The sequence below is a fragment of the Odocoileus virginianus genome, chromosome 21 (genome assembly GCF_023699985.2).
Source record: "Odocoileus virginianus isolate 20LAN1187 ecotype Illinois chromosome 21, Ovbor_1.2, whole genome shotgun sequence".
NCBI lineage: Eukaryota > Metazoa > Chordata > Mammalia > Artiodactyla > Cervidae > Odocoileus > Odocoileus virginianus.
The window spans coordinates 54,573,535-54,593,631 of NC_069694.1; positions in this window are offsets into that span (position 1 = coordinate 54,573,535).

Sequence of the window (20,097 nt, forward strand, 5' to 3'; positions counted from 1 at the left end):
AGCAGCAATAAAAACTGGACATGGAATAACAGACTGGTTCCAAATTGGGAAAAGAGTATATCCAAGCTGTATATCGTCACCCTGCTTGCTTAACATAGAAGCAGATTATATCATGTGAAATGCTGGGCTGGATGAAGCACACACTGGAATCAAGATTGCCAGGAGAATTATCAATAACCTCAGATATGCAGATGACACCACCCTTATGGCAGAAAAGCGAAGAGGAACTAAAGAGCCTCTTGATGAAAGTGAAAGATGAGAGTGAAAAATCTGGCTTAAAACAACTTTCAAAACACTAAGATCATGGCATCCAGTCCCATCACTTTGTGGCAAATAGGTGGGGAAACAATGGAAAGACTGACAGACTTTATTTTCTTGATCTCCAAAATCACTGCATATGGTGACTGCTGCCATGAAATTAAAAGACATTTACTCCTTGGAAGAAAATCTATGACAAAACTAGACAGCATTTTAAAAAGCAGAGACGACTTTGCTGACAAAGGTCCATCAAGTCAAAGCTATGGTTTTTCCAGGTCATGTATGGATGTGAGAGTTGGACCATAAACAAACCTGAACACTGAAGAATTTATTCTTTTGAACTGTGGTGTTGGAGAAGACTCTTGAGAGCCCCTTGGACTGCAAGAAGTTCAAGCCAGTCAATCTTGAAGGAAATCAGTCCTGAATATTCGCTGAATGGGCTGATGTTGAAGCTGAAGCTCCAATACTTTGGCCACCTGATGTGAAGAACTGACAGCAATAGAAAAGACCCTGATGCTGGGAAGGATTGAAGGTAGGAGGAGACGGGGCCGACAGAGAATGAGATGGTTGGATGGCCTCACCAACTCGATGGGCATGAGTTTGAGCAAGCTCTGGGAGTTGGTGGTGGACAGGGAAGCCTGATCTGCTGAAGTCAATGGGGTCAGAAAGGGTTGGACATGACTGGGCAATTGAACTGAATTGAATATTACTCTGGTAAAAATCTGACCCAATTACTGGAAGCAAATGTTAATTTTTTTGGTGTCTTACTAAAATGACCACATTGTAAGGGTAAGGCCTGCAATCATGAGAATACATAACATATTCTTAAAATGTAAAATATTGTTACATTGTAATAATGTAAACCAAATACTCCAATTTTATATAATATTTACCAGAGTAATGCACAACCGTTATGAATTAAATTCACAGTCTCATAGAACCCTCTGCCACGATGGATATGTTCTGCATCTGCCCTGTTCATTACCTTAGTTCAGTTCAGTTCAGTTGCTCAGTCATGTCCGACTCTTTGCGACCTCATGAACCGCAGCACACCAGGCCTCCCTGTCCATCACCAACTCCCAGAGTTTACTCAAACTCATGCCCATTGAGTCTGTGATACCATCCAGCCATCTCATCCTCTGTCGTCCCCTCCTCCTCCTGCCCCCAATCCCTCTCAGCATCAGGGTCTTTTCCAATGAGTCAGCTCTTTGCATCAGGTGGCCAAAGTTTCAGCTGGAGTTTCAGCTTCAGCATCAGTCCTTCCAATGAACACCCAGGACTGATTTCCTTTAGGATGGACTTGTTGCATCTTCTTGCAGTCCAAGGGGCTCTCAAGAGTCTTCTCCAACACCACAGTTCAAAAGCATCAATTTTTCGGTGCTCAGCTTTCTTCACAGTCCAGCTCTCACATCCATTCATGACCACTGGAAAAACCATAGCCTTGACTAGATGGACCTTTGTTGACAAAGTAATGTCTCTGCTTTTTAATATGCTATCTAGGTTGGTCATAACTTTCCTTCCAAGGAGTAAGCAAGCGTCTTTTAATTTCATGGCTGCAATCACCATCTGCAGTGATTTTGGAGCCCAAAAAAATAAAGTCTGACACTGCTTCCACTGTTTTCCCATCTATTTCCCATGAAATAATGGGACCAGACGCCATGATCTTAGTTTTCTGAATGTTAAGCTTTAAGCCAACTTTGGTACTCTCTTTCACTTTCATCAAGAGGCTTTTTAGTTCCTCTTGACTTTCTGCCATAAGGGAGGTGTCATCTGCATATCTAAGGTTATTGATATTTCTCCCAGCAGTCTTGATTCCAGCTTGTGCTTCTTCCAGCCCAGGGTTTGTTATGATGTACTCTGCATGTAAGTTAAATAAGCAGGGTGACAATATACAGCCTTGAAGTACTCCTTTTCCTATTTGGAACCAGTCTGTTGTTCCATGTCCAGTTCTAACTGTTGCTTCCTGACCTGCATATAGGTTTCTCAAGAAGCAGGTCGTGTGGTCTGGATTCCCATCTCTTTCAGAATTTTCCACAGTTTATTGTGATCCACACAGTCAAAGGCTTTGGCATAGTCAATAAAGCAGAATTTTAGCCCCTCGCCAAATGGGACAATTTGGTACCTGACTTATGGTTACTATGTTAGAGGAAATAAATTTTAAATTTATTTCATTTTATGATTTGGTTTGAGATATATGGCTTGTGGTTATCATATTGGGAAGCACAGTATTTGAATCAAAGTTCTTATAATTATTTTTAACCATAGGCACAGAGTTGAACTCATAGAGAATTTCCACAATATTTGTTATATAAATTAACATTCAAGTATAAAAAATATTGAACTACTGCTAACTGCATTTATTAAACAGAGAAACAACTGAAATCAAACATCAGATTCCAGAAATTTAATATTTTATTTCATATTTAAATGATATGTGAATATTAATCAAATTAATGATGATCAAACACAAAGAACAAATATTAAAAGCAGCAAGAGAAAAGCAACAAATAACACTCAAGGGGATCCCCATAAGGATAACAGCTGATATTTCAAAAGAAACTCTTCAGGCCAGAAGGGAATGGCAGGACATACTTAAAGTGATGAAAGATAAAGACCTACAACCCAGATTACTGTAACCAGCAAGGATCTCATTCAAATATGAAGGCGAAATAAAAAGCTTTACAGGCAAGCAAAAGCTGAGAGAATTCAGCACCACCAAACCAGCTCTTCAACAAATGCTAGAGGATCTTCTCTAGACAGGAAACACAGAAAAGGTTTATAAACTTGAACCCAAAACAACAAAATAAATGACAACGGGATTATGCTTATCAATAATTACCTTAAATATAAATGGATTAAATGCCCTAACCAAAAGACAAAGATTGGCTGAATGGATACAAAAATAAGACCCCTATATATGCTGTCTACAAGAGACAAAACAGGGACAAAACAAGGGACACATACAGGCTGAAACTGAAGGGCTAGAAAATGATATTTCACACAAATGGAGACCAAAAGAAAGCAGGAGTGGCAATACTCATATCAGATAAAATAGACTTGGAAATAAAGGCCTTGAAAAGAGACAATGAAGGACACTATATAATGATAACACAGATGCAACAATCCTTAACAAACTTCTAGCAAACAGAATCCAACAACATATTAAAAAGATCATACATCATGACCAAGTGGGCTTTATCCCAGAGATGCAAGTATTCTTCAATATTCACAAGTCAATCAATGTGATACACCACATTAACTAGTTGAAAGATAAAAACCATATGATTAACTCAATAGATGCAGAGAAAGCCTTTGATAAAATTCAACATCCATTTATGATAAAAACCCTTCAGAAAGCAGGCATAGAAGGAACATACCTCAGCATAATAAAAGCCATATATGATAAACCCACAGCAAACATTATCCTCAATGGTGAAAAATTGAAAGCATTTCCCCTAAAGTCAGGAACAAGACAAGGATGACCACTCTCACGACTACTATTCAACACAGTTTTGGAAGTTTTAGCCACAGCAGTCAGAGAAGAAAAAGAAATAAAAGGAATCCAGATTGGAAAAGAAGAAATAAAACTCTCATTGTTTGCAGATGATGTTATCCTCTATATAGAAAACACTAAAGACATTACGAGATCATTACTAGAGCTAATCCATGAATATAGTAAAGTTGCAGGATATAAAATTAACACACAGAAATCCCTTGCATTCCTATACACTAGCAAGGAGAAAACAGAAAGAGAAATTAAGGAAACAATTCCATTCACCATTGCAACAAAAAGAATAATATACTTAGGAATAAATCTACCTGAAGAAATAAAAGACCTATGTATAGAAAACTATAAAACACTGATGAAAGAAATCAAAATGACACAAATAGATGGAGAAGTATACCATGTTTGTGGACCAGAAGAATCAATAGAGTGAAAATGAGTATACTAGCCAAAGCAATCTATAGATTCAATGAAGTCCCTATCAAGCTACCAACATTATTTTTCTGAGAACTAGAACCAATAATTTCACAATTTGTATGGAAATACAAAAAAACAGCAAATAACCAAAGCAATCTTGAGAAAGAAGAATGGAACTGGAGGAATCAACCTGCCTGACTTCAGACTATACTACAAAGCTACAGTCATCAAGACAGTATAGTACTGGCACAAAGACAGAGATATAGATCAATAGAACAAAATAGAAAGCCAAGAGATAAATCCACATACCTATGGACATCTTATCTTTGAGAAAGGAGGCAAGAAAAAAAGACAGTCTCTTTAACAAACGGTGCTGGGAAAACTGGTCAACCACTTGTAGAAGAGTGAAAAGAGTGAAACTAGAACATTTTCTAACACCATACCCAAAAATAAACTCAAAATGGGTTAAAGATCTAAATGTAAGACCAGAAACTATAAAACTTTAGAGAAAAACATAGGCAAAACACTCTCTGACATAAATCACAGCAGGATCCTCTATGACCCATCTCCCAAAGTAATGGAAATAAAAGCAAAAATAAACAAATGGGACCTAATTAAACTTAAAAGCTTTTGCACAATGAAAGAAACTATAAGCAAGGTGAAAAGACAGCCTTCAGAATGGGAGAAAATAATAGCAAATGAAGCAACTGACAAAGAATTAATCTCAAAAATATACAAGCTGCTCCTGTAGCTCAATTCCAGAAAAATAAATGACCCAATCAAAAAATGGGCCAAAGAACTAAACAGACATTTCTCCAAGGAAGACATACAGATGACTAACACAGGAAAAGATGCTCAACATCACTCATTGTCAGAGAAATGCAAGTCAAAACCACAATGAGATACCATTTCACACTGGTCAGGATGGCTGCTATCCAAAAGTCTACATGCAATAAATGCTGGACAGGGTGTAGAGAAAAGGGAAGCATCTTACACAGTTGGTGGCAATGCAAACTAGTACAGCCACTATGGAGAACAGTGTGGAGACTCCTTAAAAAATTGGAAATAGAACTGCCATACAACCCAGAAATCTCACTGCTGAGCATACACACCAAGGAAACCAGAATTGAAAGAGACACGTGTACCCCAATGTTCATCACAGCACTGTTTACAATAGCCAGGACATGGAAGCCACCTAGATGTCCATCAGCAGACGAATGGATAAGAAAGCTGTGGTACATATACACAATGGAATATTACTCAGACATTAAGAATACATTTGAATCAGTTCTAATGAGGTGGATGAAACTGGAGCCTATTATACACAGTGAAGTAAGCCAGAAAAAGAAAACACCAATACAGTATAATAATGCATATATATGGAATTTAGGAAGATGGTATCAATGACCCTATATGTGAGACAGCAAAAGAGACACAGATGTAAAGAACAGACTTTTGGGCTCTGTGGGAGAAGGTGAGGGTGGGATGATCTGAGAGAATTGCATTGAAACATGTATATTACCATATGTGAAATAGATCACCAGTCCAAGTACAATGCATGAGACAGGGTGCTCAGGGCTGGTGTACAGGGATGACACAGGGGTGGGATGGGGAGGGAAGGGGAAGGGGGGTTCAGGATGGGGGACACATGTACACCCGTGGCTGATTCATGTCAATGTATGGCAAAAACCACCACAATATTGTAAAGTAATTAGCTTCCAATTAAACTAACTACATTAATTTTTTAAAAGCTAAAAAAAAGATAAATAAATAAAACATATGTGAAAGATGTGAAATCTGGGGAAAATATACTAACTTCATTATTTTTGTCATGGATGTCCTATTAAACAGATTTTGAAACCAAAAATAAACACACATGCCAATTACAAAGTTGTGTTATTATTGCTTGTATTTATGTGCTCCCTTAAATGACTGCAGTACCTGAATATCATTTTATCTATGCTTGTAAAAGTGATTTCTGAATTTTATATTTGAGAATATAATTAGAACCAGGAAGTAGATGCCAGTTTCACTGCATAAACTCGACACTTCCCACAAATCTTTGCTTTTATCTTTGACAACGTCCAATATTTTTGGAGTCCCATAGACTATACAACTAGTTTGGAATTTTCCCATTCATTGCTGCCCTGATTTTTTCACCTCAATATATAGTTTATCATTGATTTTAATTAACCTCAAATCACACACACAATCCAGCAGACAGAGCTACAAACTGAATGACAACTAGGGAAAGAAAACACAATACAGCAGAGCCTTAGGTGTAATGGGATGACACATGAGGAGCACTTTAAGATACAGGAAATTCATTTCATGGAAAAATATTGCAGCACTTTCTTTAAGTCTTTAAGCTTTCTGTGATCAACTCTCATATTTAATTATTTGGCTGGTCTGGAAAATGAAGGCACACTGTCTGTTGATCACAGCCTGTCATTGTATGTTGTAAAAATAATTACACAAATTGGCTAAATAATTTTTCAATTCATTGTCTGCAAAGACATAATGGAAGTAAAACAACTGGGGATTCTAAACACTATATATGCTTTATGCTTTGCTTCATTTATGACTTCTGTAATCCTATATCACAGACTTCCAATCATAACTATCACTAATCGTTGTGATTTGAAGAGACATTAAAAAAGCTAAGTAATTGCCCCAAGTTCAAAGAGATATGAGATAGCAAATCTGGAATTTTAATTTAGAAATCCATTATCATTTACTAAAGAAACTAACTTTTGAAGTTTCAGTTTCAGGAAAGAGTACATCTGAAACCAGATAAGTGAAATATAAAACATGATCTTTTTATCTGCAAAGCCAAAAATTTTCATTTTAGTCCACACAGCAAACTATAGACTTTGATCATTTTTCCATGAACTATCAATTAGTCCTCTTCACCCTTACAATGATCATTCAATAGAGCAAAATACAACTGCTAAATGGATACTAGGATCTCACTGAAGAACTAGCCTATCAACAAAAAAACTATTTTCATCTATGCTTAGCTACATGTGTAATAAGACTTCCACATATGGTTGACTTTCAGTGAGAGGCATTATAGCATAGTGTATATGGCATAATATGAATATTACAAGCTCAAGCTACCAGGTTTCAATTCATGGCTCTGACATTTACTACCCATGTGACTTTGGACAAGTTACTTAAATTCTCTGTGTCTTCATTTTTCTCATTTGCCGAAAAGCAATAGGATAACAATTGGCAATTCTAAATATTATATTTCGAGTTGGTGATGGACAGGGAAGCCTGGTGTGCCGAGTCCATGGGGTCACAAACAGTTGGACATGACTGAGCAACTGAACTGAATAAGACAAGAATACTACTGTCTCATAGAGGCTAGAATGATTTAGCCAGCTTATATATTTATAGTACTTAAAATAGCACCCTGATACACATGCATACAGGGCTTCCCAGGTGGTGCCAGTGGTAGAACAAGCCTGCTGATTCAGGAGACATAAGAGTTGCAGGTTTGATCCCTGGGTCAGGAAGATCCCCTGGAGGAGGAAATGGCAACCCACCCCAGCATTCTTGCCTGGAGAATCCCATGGACAGAAGAACCTGGTGGGCTACTGTTCATAGGGTTTCAAAAAATCAGACATGAATAAAGCAGCTTACATACACACATGCATACACAATTATAACCACTACTGTAAGCAAGAACTATCAGAGTTTTATCTACTGCATCTTAATTATTATGAAAATACCTTTGAAAAACAATTATGGGCATGTTCTCAGATGTTACATTTTTTTAAAAATCTGTCTTACACCTCCCTCTGAGGTGATTATGAAAGTGTATTAGATAGAAACTCCCTAAGCACTTTACATACGTGTGTAATTTGACTTAACTCAAATTCTTTCATCAACAATCTGTGACATATTATCTCCCATTTTCAAGTGCGAATACTGAGTTTCATAAAATCTAGGTGACTTAGTCAAAAGCATATGGCTTTAGAAACAGATGGTTTATGACTCCACACCTGCCAATTTTCCCACCAATTCAGGTTGTCTTTGCCCAGGTGGACATGAATTCACATGGGACTGTTTTCAAGGATACATTAAGCCTCCTTATCTCAAGTAGATAATATCACTTGGCTAGTCCTATCTTATATTGAGTTCTGGGCTTCCCTTGTGGCTCAGTTGGTAAAGAATCCCCCTGTAGTGTGGGAGACCTGGGTTCAATCCCTGGGTTGGGAAAATTCCCCTGGAGAAGAGAAAGGCAACCCTCTTCTGTATTCTGGCCTGGAGAACTCCATGGACTGTGTAGTCTATATGGTCTCAAAGAATCGACACAACTGAGCGACTTTCACTTTCATGTCAGGTTCCCTGGTGGGCTAGACAGTAAAGAATCTACCTATCAATGCAGGAGACTTGGGTTTGATCCCTGGGTTGGTAAGATTCCCCTGGAGGAGGGCATGGCCACCCACTACAGTATTCTTGCCTGGAGAATCCCCATGGACAGAGGTGCCTGGCAGGCTACAGTCCATGGGGTCACAAAAAGTCAGACACAACTGAACAACTAACCACAGCAAACACAGCACATCTTAGGTCAAGAAAAGAAAAGGTGGAGGTAATATTTTATATATTTCTCATATATAAAAGGTATATTTTAAAAAACTTTTCAAGATATAGATGCATAATTCAGTGTGCAATTTTCAATCACACTTGTATTTCTTAGCATTCTTTTTTAGCACACAAAGATCAAAATACAGGTCTATACTTGGTGGCAGATATATTTCAGGAAACAGGGTTGTTTTCAGATTTTATAAAGGAAATACAATGCAAAAATCATAATTGACAGAACATTCTCAGATTTATCCGAGGGAAGTAACTCATTGATAATTATATTAATATTTGTTAATACTAATATTAACTGCAGATAAGCAGCATAGATAAAGAGTTCATATCTTCCCTCAATTCAGCTCAGATTTTACAGTCACATGAGTTTATCACAAATATCCAGGGGGGGAAAAAAAAACACTTCTTGTTCTTTGAGATTTTTTAACTTTGAATTATGTAAATGAGATGCCAAATTTGTTTATATTCACTAATATTTAATTGATTTTCTTGTTCATTCTCTGCTTAGATCATCAGTTCTCCACTTTATCCCCACATCCTTGCACTTTGGTTATGATTCAGAGCTACAGATCACAACCTTAGTCTTCTCACCTTCCCTAACAATACGAAGCTAACTCTCCAGGCCTCCCTTAATGATACGAAGCTAACTGTCCTGGCCTCTTGAACTATAGCCCTAAACCTACAAACCAGCTACAGAGGCAGGCATAGGAAATCACTAAACAGTAAGCACATGCTGTCTGATAAAGAACAGAAGTGACAATTGCAGGCTCCCTGTTAGAGGGTTGTTGGGTGTTTTTTTTTTTTTTTCTTCTTTCCAGTCTTTAAGTTTGAAATGACATGTAGAGATAGAAAATATATGCCTTAAATCAGTACTTCTAAAATGGTGCCTATTCATCTTTCCATACTTGCAAACACCCTCATCTACTGTGGTAAGTATATGCACATATGTGCATGTCCTGAGGAAAGGTTTCCAAGGATACATGTGATCCTGTCTGATCCCTCCCAGAATGACAGATAATTGCTGTGATGACTTTGTGTGTGTGCTCCGTGGTGTCTGACTCTGCAATTCCATGTGACCCACCAGACTCCACTAGCCCTGGAATTTTCCAGGCAAGAATACTGGAGTGGTTTCTCATTTCCTACCCAAGAGGATCTTCCCAACCCAGGAATTGAATCCAAGCCTCTTGAATGTCCTGCGTTGGCAAGTGTATTCTTTATCACTGTATCACTTGGGAAGCCCTTATTGTTATGAATTTGTATCTAGATAATCTGATCCCATAAGTATGTTCAGTTCAGTTCAGTCACTCATTCGTGTCCGACTCTTTGCGACCCCAGGAATCACAGCATGCCCCGCCTCCCTCCATCACCAACTCCCAGAGTCTACTCAAACCCATGTCTATCGAGTCAGTGATGCCATCCAACCATCTTATCCTCTGTCATCCCTTTCTCCTCCTGACCTCAATCTTTCCCAGCATTAGGGTCTTTTCCAATGAGTCAGTCCTTTGCATCAGGTAGCCAAAGTATTGGAGTTTCAGCTTCAACATCAGTCCTTCCAATGAACACCCAGGACTGATCTCCTTTAGGATGGACTGGTTGGATCTCCTTGCAGTCCAAGGGACTCTCAAGAGTCTTCTCCAACACCACAGTTCAAAAGCATCAATTCTTTGGTGCTCAGCTTTCTTTAGAGTCCAACTCTCACATCCATACATGACCACTGGGAAGTATGTTAACAATACTTAATTCTAAGCGTGAGGCCAAAATGAAAGGATAAGAAATGCTCTCTACCATCCATCAGTTCCCTAAAGCTTTCTTGTATCTTTCTCTTAATCTCAGACATACTGTACGATCATGCAGTGGGGAGAAGATCATTGCACAAAGGGGCAAGACTTGAATGCAGCTTAATCAATTCCCATCTGCCATACTTGAAGTCTTTCCAGTGAAGCACACTGTTCACTTGGTAGAATTACATCATTGCATACTCTATATGAAGTCATGCCAAGCTTCTCACAGGGCATGTTTTTATGCCAATCTGCTACCCTTTCTGTGAAGCAGAAAGAAAATCAGGTTCATTGTCTCAAACAGTCTCATGATACATACCCAGATTTCATGCATGTGAATAGTAAAATAAAAAGATCTTCCCCAGAGGTTTTTCTCTTAGCAGTTTTCTTTCAAGTACTTCACTGAGTTCCTCCTTAAATATAATCTAGGTAAACATTAGTATCTCATCGTTGGCCAACTGAAATTCAGCGGGACTATAATGGGAAATGAGGAATCGAATGCTCAGCATGTTTCCAGTGCCCCACTGAGAGGATCCAAGCACAGGAGGACTTTTGAAGGCAAGGTAGACTCCACACTCTGATCTGTACCGTGGGAGGCGCTAAACGAGATATGAATGGGCCCCATGAATCTTTTAACCAGTGTGATTATGGCTCACAGGAGAAGTCACTGGATACATTTCCCTACAGTTGAACAATTAAACAGAATGTTGGCTAGCAAGCATCAAAAACTCACAGGACATATTTGATTCATATGAGATCAAAAAGAGAAACATTTACCATTCAATAAAAATTTAAAACACCTCTCAGTTCAGAATTACTTGCAAGGTTCAGGGACCACATCCAGCCCTATATTTTATAGTAAACCTAGTTCAATCACTCTCAGCTCAATAAAGAACAATAAAAAATTTTCCCTCAGGGAGGATATTGCAAAATTTTTCTTTTTTGCTTTTTCCTTGTGTACATAAATCCTTTAATATATAGTTACTTTTTATAAATCTTCACCAGTACTGAAAGGAACATGACAAGAAAGAGTTCACATAACAGTATCTTTGAGAATCGTTTTTCATAAGACATATTCTTTGAATTAAAAAAAAAAAACAAAACCTGCTTATCTAAGTATTTCTCTCTGACCTGAATCTAGCCATAAAGGTCCCATTAAGAAAGAATGCTTGGAAATAATGAATAATACTATTTATAGTTACCTTTATTTATCTATGATCATTCAATAAAAACATTATATACTATATATATATATAATATATATATATATATTTAATAGCACATTGCTATAACAATACATCTGACCTCTCTTACCAAATGATTTTTCTAGAGTGCTAAAAAGCAACATTTCCTTGGGTAGGTGGCTTCCTTTTGGTCACATTAGAACAAACATTTGCAGGAATGAAGGGGCTAAAACACAGGAAGTTCTATGAAGGAGATGGGATGTTTTTTCCCAACTTCCAAAGGGTCTGTAAATGTTTCAGCAACACCTACAATAGTAAACCAAATAATGTACTCAAACCCTAGATACAACACTGAAGCCAGCCTCTCTCAAGCAAAAGGTTCTTTGATGGAAAGAGGAACAGAGAAGAGAAGGAGTGCCCGATGCTAGGACACCATGCAAAGGCGGCAGGCGTGCTTCCAGTCTCTGTCTGCCCGCCAGATATACACATGATCAGAAGCACTCACTTGAAACCTGCTGGATATTTTTAAAGAAGTCTACCTCTTGGAGCAATTTAAATTAATGATTGGTTGGTAAAACATGCATATGTATATATTTTTCCTAAGCCTATATTTTGGTTTCATTTCCACAATGTGAGGACTTAGCTACTATATCATTCAGAGAAGTCTTAAGATAACGCTCCTGGAACAGGCCAGTGAAGTCATGTATTTCTTGCTTGCTTCCTAAGTTGATTCAGTCATGTCTGACTCTTTGCAACACTATGGACTGGACTATAGCTTGCCAAGCTCCTCTGTCCATGGAATTCTCCAGGCAAGAATACTGGAGTGGGTTGCCATGCCCTCTTCCAGGGGAATCTTCCCAACTCAGGGATCAAACCTGTCTCTTGTATCTCCTGTGTTGGCAGGAGGGTCTTTACCACTAGCACCACCTAGGAAGTCCCATGTATTTCTGAGTTCCCCATATTTTTTCATACAAAGTCTCCTATCTCCCTGTTAACACTATCTTCACCTCAATGTATAAAATTAAGCTTGTCTGACCATTCAAGGGGCTTCCCTGGTGGCTCAGACAGGAAAGGATTTTCCTGAAATGCTGGAGACCCATTCAAGTATCTGAATTATCAAACACAGTAAATTTGGATTGTAGACCAAAAACAGACGAACAACCTTTAGCAAAACTTTCCTTCTCTCTCTGCCTTCAGAAAACAGTTGTAAAGCAAGTTTGGTTCTCTCTTAGAAGAGATTTCAGTATTAGAAACCTTTTTGACTCAATTTCCCTAATATCAAAGTCTTGGTAGGTACATGATTTGACAACTATACTAAAAGAAAAATCATTTAACTATATGTTGAGCAATTAAAATAATTAGTATCTTCAATTTCTTACCTGCCGTATCCTAACAGATTTCAGGCAATCCAGTACTTTAGAGTCTGTTATGTGTGAAACCTCATTCTTGGTACCAAATATGGTATCAGTTATACATTTCTGATTGGAAATTTAATAATACCAAATCAAACTAGCAAAGATGCAAGGAAATGATTGCTTCACACAACTAAATGTCAAGATCTGTGTCAGAATTAGCGTTCAGTTTATAAAGACTCCACATCTCATGTTTGTGTTTGAGACAGAGAAACAGAGAGACCATCTTAGCTCTGCCCTACTCCAAGGTCACATTCAGTCTCAAATCATGAAAGCAAAATAAATACAGCAATTCTATCCTAGTCCTTCAAGCACACAAAACATTCTCCAGAGAAAGGATCTGTATCCATTAATTCCTGCCAAAAGTCCTAAAATACCACTCAGATTGGACTCATGAGATATAGAGGATATACTGTGCTGATTCATTGAAGTTACAGCACGCATCTCACCTGTGGATCAAGGAACACTGCCCTATCACCTATAAATGATACATTCGAAACATACATGTGGGCTTTGTGTTCATTGAGTTCAGTTGCTAAATTATGTCCAACTCTTTGCCATCCCATGGATGCCTTGTAGCCCAACAGGCTCCTCTGTTCATGGGGTTTCCCAGACAAAAACACTGGAGTTGGGCACTATTTTCTCCTCCAGTGGATCTTCCTGACCCAGGGATTGAACCCAAGTCTCCTGCATTGATAGGTGGATTCTTTACCACTGAGCCCAAGGGAGGAAAAAGATGTAAAGGGACTGGATGCATTTCCATTCTTTGTTGCAGTTCAATGGATCCAGACAGAAAACAGAATATGTACTGGATTATAATGGATAAATTATCAAAGCAAAATTAAAATGAAATTCATGTTACCCAAAGTGTTAAGTCCTTTTTCAAAAAACTACATTTGCAAACAAAAGAAAAGATTTTTTTCAAGAGTAAAACTTAATATGAGGTTTGGACCCCAAAGTGCATTAGAGAAATGTTCTTTTTGTAAATCATTTTATGAAAGCAAAAATTTTAGCCTACTAGCTATTCAAAGTATTTATCCTTAGCAAGCATTATTATGCAAGTACATATAGATGATTAATCACAAAGTTGGAAAAGCTATCAGATCACTCACTCCTATTGCTTGAATTTTAAAAGTCTTATTCTGATTTATGCTTTCCAGTATCTGCAAAATGTCATTTCTTAAATAAATATGTAAGCCTTATACTAAAATCTCCCTCACCCCTGAGTCCCATGTTTTTCAGGTATCTCTTTTGATCTTACCTACAGACTCTCTTGGGGCTTACCTTGTGGCTCAGACAGTAAAAAGTCTGCCTGCAATGTGGGAGACCCAGGTTCGCTCCCTGGGTAGGGAAGACCTCTTGGAGAAGGTAATGGCTACCCACTCCAGTACTGTGTGAGAACTCCATGGTTAGAGGAGTCTGGCAGCCTAATGAGGGAGCAAAGAGTCGGCCAGGACTGAACGACTAACGCACACGCACACAATCTCAGAGAGCATTCTTATAAATTACTGCTCAAAGAAGCTGAAGCCAGACTGCAACACAGTGACTGCCTTCATCCTATCTTCCTCTCAAAACCTTCATTATAATAGTAGCACTGTGACTTTTGCTGCATGTGTGAATTCAGTTCTCTTGAGTTCTTATCTGGATATAACATTTCTGTTTCATAGGATATGCCTATGTTCAGACTTAGTAGAGAAAATGAAACTATTTGTCAAGTGGTTAAACCATTATACACACCCATTAGCAATGGATGCGAGTCCCCTAGTATCACCAGCTTACTATTTTCAGTCTAACCATACTGTTACAGCTCTGAAACATTAGGAATTGAATTTGCCTAAGCTTCCATTTGCTTCTTTTTTTTACAGTGACCATACAAAAGTAGTGTTACATGGAAAAACTGTGCAATATCCAGCATCAAAAAAGATTCAACAAATAATAGCCTTAATTAAAACATAATTCTGAATAAAAAGTGATAAAATATCATGCCCAAATATTAGTATTCCCTAACTGGTAATGGTCTTTCATTTTATGGCGTAAAACTATTAATCTATTAAATTATATCCACTTTGGAATCATAATGAAGAGGCAACAGTATTCTTTTGAATTGAAAAAATAGATACTCATTTTTAAGTTGAGACCTCATCTGCCCCGAAAAATCGATGCTTTTAAACTGTGGTGCTAGGGAAGACTCTTGAGAGTCCCTTGAACTGCAAGAAGATCAAACCAGTCAATCCTAAAGAAAATCAACCCTGAATACTCTTTGGAAGGACTGACGCTGAAAATGAAGCTCCAATACATCGGCCACCTGATTTGAAGTGCCAACTTATTGGAAAAGATGCTGAATCCAGGAAAGATTGAGGGCAGGAGGAAAAGGGGACAACAGAGGATTAGATGGTTGGAATGGCATCATTGAGTCAATGAACATGAGTTTGAGCAAGCTCTGGGAGATAGTGAAGGACAGGGAAACCTGGCATGCTGCAGCCCACGGGGTCAGAAAGAGTTGGATATGACTGAGCAACTGAACAACATCTAGCCCCAGTGAGAATTATTCACATAAAGGGCAGCTCTCCAATATAAATGAAGTCATTACCCCTAATGTCTTAAACTGGAAATGACATAGCAGAGGATCTGAATGTGGAGTGGACATTATAGGTCTGGAAATATAATGATCAGTCAGAAAAGACTTTTCTGTTGGAAGAAACACAACCATTGTGAATGTGGAAAAAGGCAATGTTGCTGAGCAGATGGAATTAGAGTTAGACTGGAAAATAGGATCTAAGTTATATTGGAGTCACAGTGAAGTGAAAGTATTAGTTGTCCAGTGGTATTCATCTTTTTGTGACCCCATGGACTGTAGGCCGCCAGGCTCCTCTGTCCATGGAATTCTCCAGAAAATAATACTGGGGTAGGTTGTCATTTCCTTCTCCAGAGGATCTCCCCAACCCAGGGATCAAACCTGCATCTCCTGCCTTGCAGGCAGTTTCTTTACTGCCTGAGTCACCAGGGGAGTCCACACTGAAATCACAAATACCCCTCAGAAGAACACCATTTCCCCAACCTTTAGGTATTTTCTGGATACTCAAGAAGCATTGTTTATGTCAAACATTTCACTCCAAACAATCAAGCAAAGAACCTATGAGAGAAGCATGTCAACAGAGGAATTGTTTCTAGGTTGTTTTTTTTTTTATTATATTTTTAAACTACACTTTTTAAAAATTACAAATCCATCTTATAAAACTATAATTTTTATGATTCCAAACTACCGAGATTATTTTCCCTCTCTCATTTCACTCTGTTAGTTTCATCATTTAATTCCTATAAGCAAGTCCCTTTCAAACTCTTTTCAGTCTCTCTCAGTTATGAATAGTCAAACAACATGGAATCAGAGCATAAGAAATACACTTCTGGGATGATTCACTTGCTACTTCCAACTTTTCTGTCAGGTGACATTTTTTGCTTTCAGGCTGCTGAATAGAGTCTAATTGTTTCAGTTAATCTTTCCATTGTGCGGTCTGTTAAAGCCAATAACGCATCAATTCCCAATTTAACGGGCTGCTTGATTAACTGAGATGACAACAGAATGTAATATGTTGTTAAAGCTTCATTTAAAATTAAGTCTGGAGAGAGCTAGACTAAGTTCACCATGGAGATCTGCACATCTTCCTTCCAGCGTAGAAGTGCCTATGGTTCAAGTTAAAGAATGCTTTGGGATTCAGGCATGAAATCTATTTAAAACCAATGACAACTAAACTTCCTGAACTAAAGCTTAAAGCACTTCATTTCAACATTACCAGTATCATTCATATCAGTGCACAGAATCTCATGGCTCGAGGAAAATCTGAGAAAACACAGAACATTTCCTAGTACCTGACTAGGATTTTACCTAGAACATCACACACTGCAGAATATTTATATCCCAAGGTAGATGATTAATTTCTTCTTTGCTTAATTCAAAAAACATTTGCCTACCTCCCTCAAGTTTTATTGCAATAAAGTCAAAATTGCAAGGTTGTTATTGGTAATTACATGAATATGTTGACAACATAATTTAGAAAATATGCCAGTACCTTTTAAAGGCACATTTCTAGGTTATGTGAGTACAAATCCAGCCTAAGAAACTAATGTGAATCTGAATAATTATTAACAAACTAAGGGGCAATCTTTATCTTTGTTTCTCACATGTGTGATATGGTTGTTTAGTTGTTCAGTTATGTCCCACTCTTCGCAACCCCATGAACTGTAGCCTGCCAGGCTCCTTTGTCCTTGGGGATTCTCCAGGCAAGTATACTGGAGTGGGTTGCCATTTTCTTCTGCAAGGCATCTTCCTGACCCAGGAATCAAATCCACCTCTCCTGTTTCTCAGGCAGTTTCTTTACCACTGAGCCACCTGGGAAGCCTAATGTGTGATATAAGTCCTAAAATCATTCTAAGCCTTAATTTCCACATCACCGAGACAAAAGCCATTTCATTTGTGTCAAAATGTTGCTTTTAAAGCTAAATAAGTTTTTAAAACTTTAATCACATATTATATCTACATATATATATAGATATCACATATAAATGACAGTGTGTATTACACACACATTCAAGCTATCTTTCATATATTTGAAGGATCACACAAATTTCATTGTATGAGACTTTCCATCGTCACAAAATAATGTCAAATTTAATGATGTTTTCCAGTTTAGGTAAATATAGTGACATTTTCTAGTTTTAACAATGAGCAACTGCAATCATATTACATAGATAATGTGCATTACATGTATGTAGACTTCAAATATATAGCAAGTATCCTCTGAGTAAAACATTTAAGCATTATTGAGTTCACAGCAATTTTTTTTCATTGTTAAAAGTAAAATTACCACAACCCCAATCAATTCTAAAAAGAATTCTATTTGGAAAAAAAAGAGGGGGGATTAGAATTAAGTTTGTATAGCTACATAATACCTGATAAGTTAAAAGCTGAATTTAGCATGTACTTCAGCAAAGCACAGAATTCAAAATAATCATTCTAAATAAGCATGGATGTTATTCAGCAACCTCCTTGGGTCCAAATTTGTTATTTTTCTTCTTTGTATCTTTAATTCTGTCTTAGAGCCTTGTATATATCACAGCAGTCATATCTGTTGAAGGGAACCTATGTAAACTTAATTCTTAATAAAAGGCACACTTCATTGCCATCTCCTTAAAAAGTCTTTGAGTCTCATTTTAAATACCAATTCACTTTTCTGGCTTGTTTATCATCTGACTCCCCTGCCAGATCAAGGACAGGAACCATGATATTTTTTTACTCAGCAGCACAATATTAGCAGCTAAAACAGTGAAAATTTGTTAATAACAAAGAGATGAACTTAAAGTTCACTTTTAATTGGTTGACATACACCACACAACATTAAACTCCATTCTCTGGAACTAAATATCTGTCAGTTTTAAATCACTGTTGCTCTAAAGGAGGAGGGAAAATCTGACTCCAAGCATCAGATCTTCTCAAGGAATTCTTCGTGTGGTATTCTAATGTTTTCTTAATTTGCTAAGCTCTTTGAAATTTGAGTGCTCTTATAAGTCAAAATTGAATTTGACTTCTAAATGTGAAGCTACAACTAGAATTTTTGATAAATGAAAAGGATTGTCATTTTTCATGTTACAATAAACTTAAGACATGATATTAACAGCAAAAGCTTTCTTTTGTAACAAAAGGAAATATATTTTATTCCTGTTAAAAAATTATTTACAAAATTGATTTAAAAATGAAGAGGTCAATGGATAATAACCAACATGCCTTCTCTAAAGAAAGTTTCTGCTAGCATTAGGGGAAAAAATGGAAATTGTAAGAAAGAGGAGGTAAAAAATGTGTTTTTTGAAAATTTGAGCAATGTGAAAGAAATTTAAATTAAATTAAATAGGCTGTGGAGTAATATTTATGTCTGGTTCTTAACATTGAGGGAAAATATAGGCCTCATATGGTGAGGGGGCTGGCAAGCCAGCAGCTAGAACAACGCTTGGGGAAAGTGCATTTGAAGTCCTCTTCCCTTGTTCCATCAGCCCTCCACCCCACCCAGTTAAGAATCATATTTATACATATTTATTTAAATTAGCCTCCAGCTAATAAAGATAATTTGAAAAAAAATAAACTTGCCCAATTAAAAAAAAAGAAAAACCTGAATTAGCTTTGTAAACTGAAATTGTAAACACAGATTACCAACAGGTAAATAGATTTATTTTAAGTAAATGTGCTAAGAAATTCACAAATATCTTAGGGCAAATATGCCTCAGAGAAAAGTTGATTTTTAACAGCATACATATATCTTTTTATATTATTGAATTTTTGACCAGTTCATTTATATGTATGATTATAGTGCCCTCATTTTTTCTTAAACTCTGGTTGAAAAAATATTCAAAATCACAGCTCTGTCATTGAACTTGTTCACTTTCATTTACAGTATTAGTTTTACTTTTCAATTTACAGTGTATTTTTGGAAAAATTTAATCCACTTGCCTATTTTGTGATAGGTAACAAAGATAAAGATCTGAACTACCCACTAAATTTGGTACAAATAAATGCAACATGTCAAAATCCTCTGAAGACAAATGAGAGACATAAGCCGTAAACTATAACAGACTTCCCACCGTTGAGTCGCTGGTGGCAAAAGCCACCATAGAGGTGTGACCAATCTGAAAATGAGCTGTGTGAAGGCATGTTTTGAGCCATGAGTTAAAATTGTTCTAGATCTTTTGCCTTTTTACAAAGTGAACACTTTTACTGTGATGGTATTTTGCTTTTATTTGTTTCACACATGGTAGTGTTTTGCCCACAAATATTTGTCAGGTTTGCAACTCATATGAACTTATGGCTGGACGTATACATAAATAGAATAGATACCCATTCCCTGTCCAGTTTGGGGTCCTCACTTCCCCCTATTCTTACTAGAAAATGA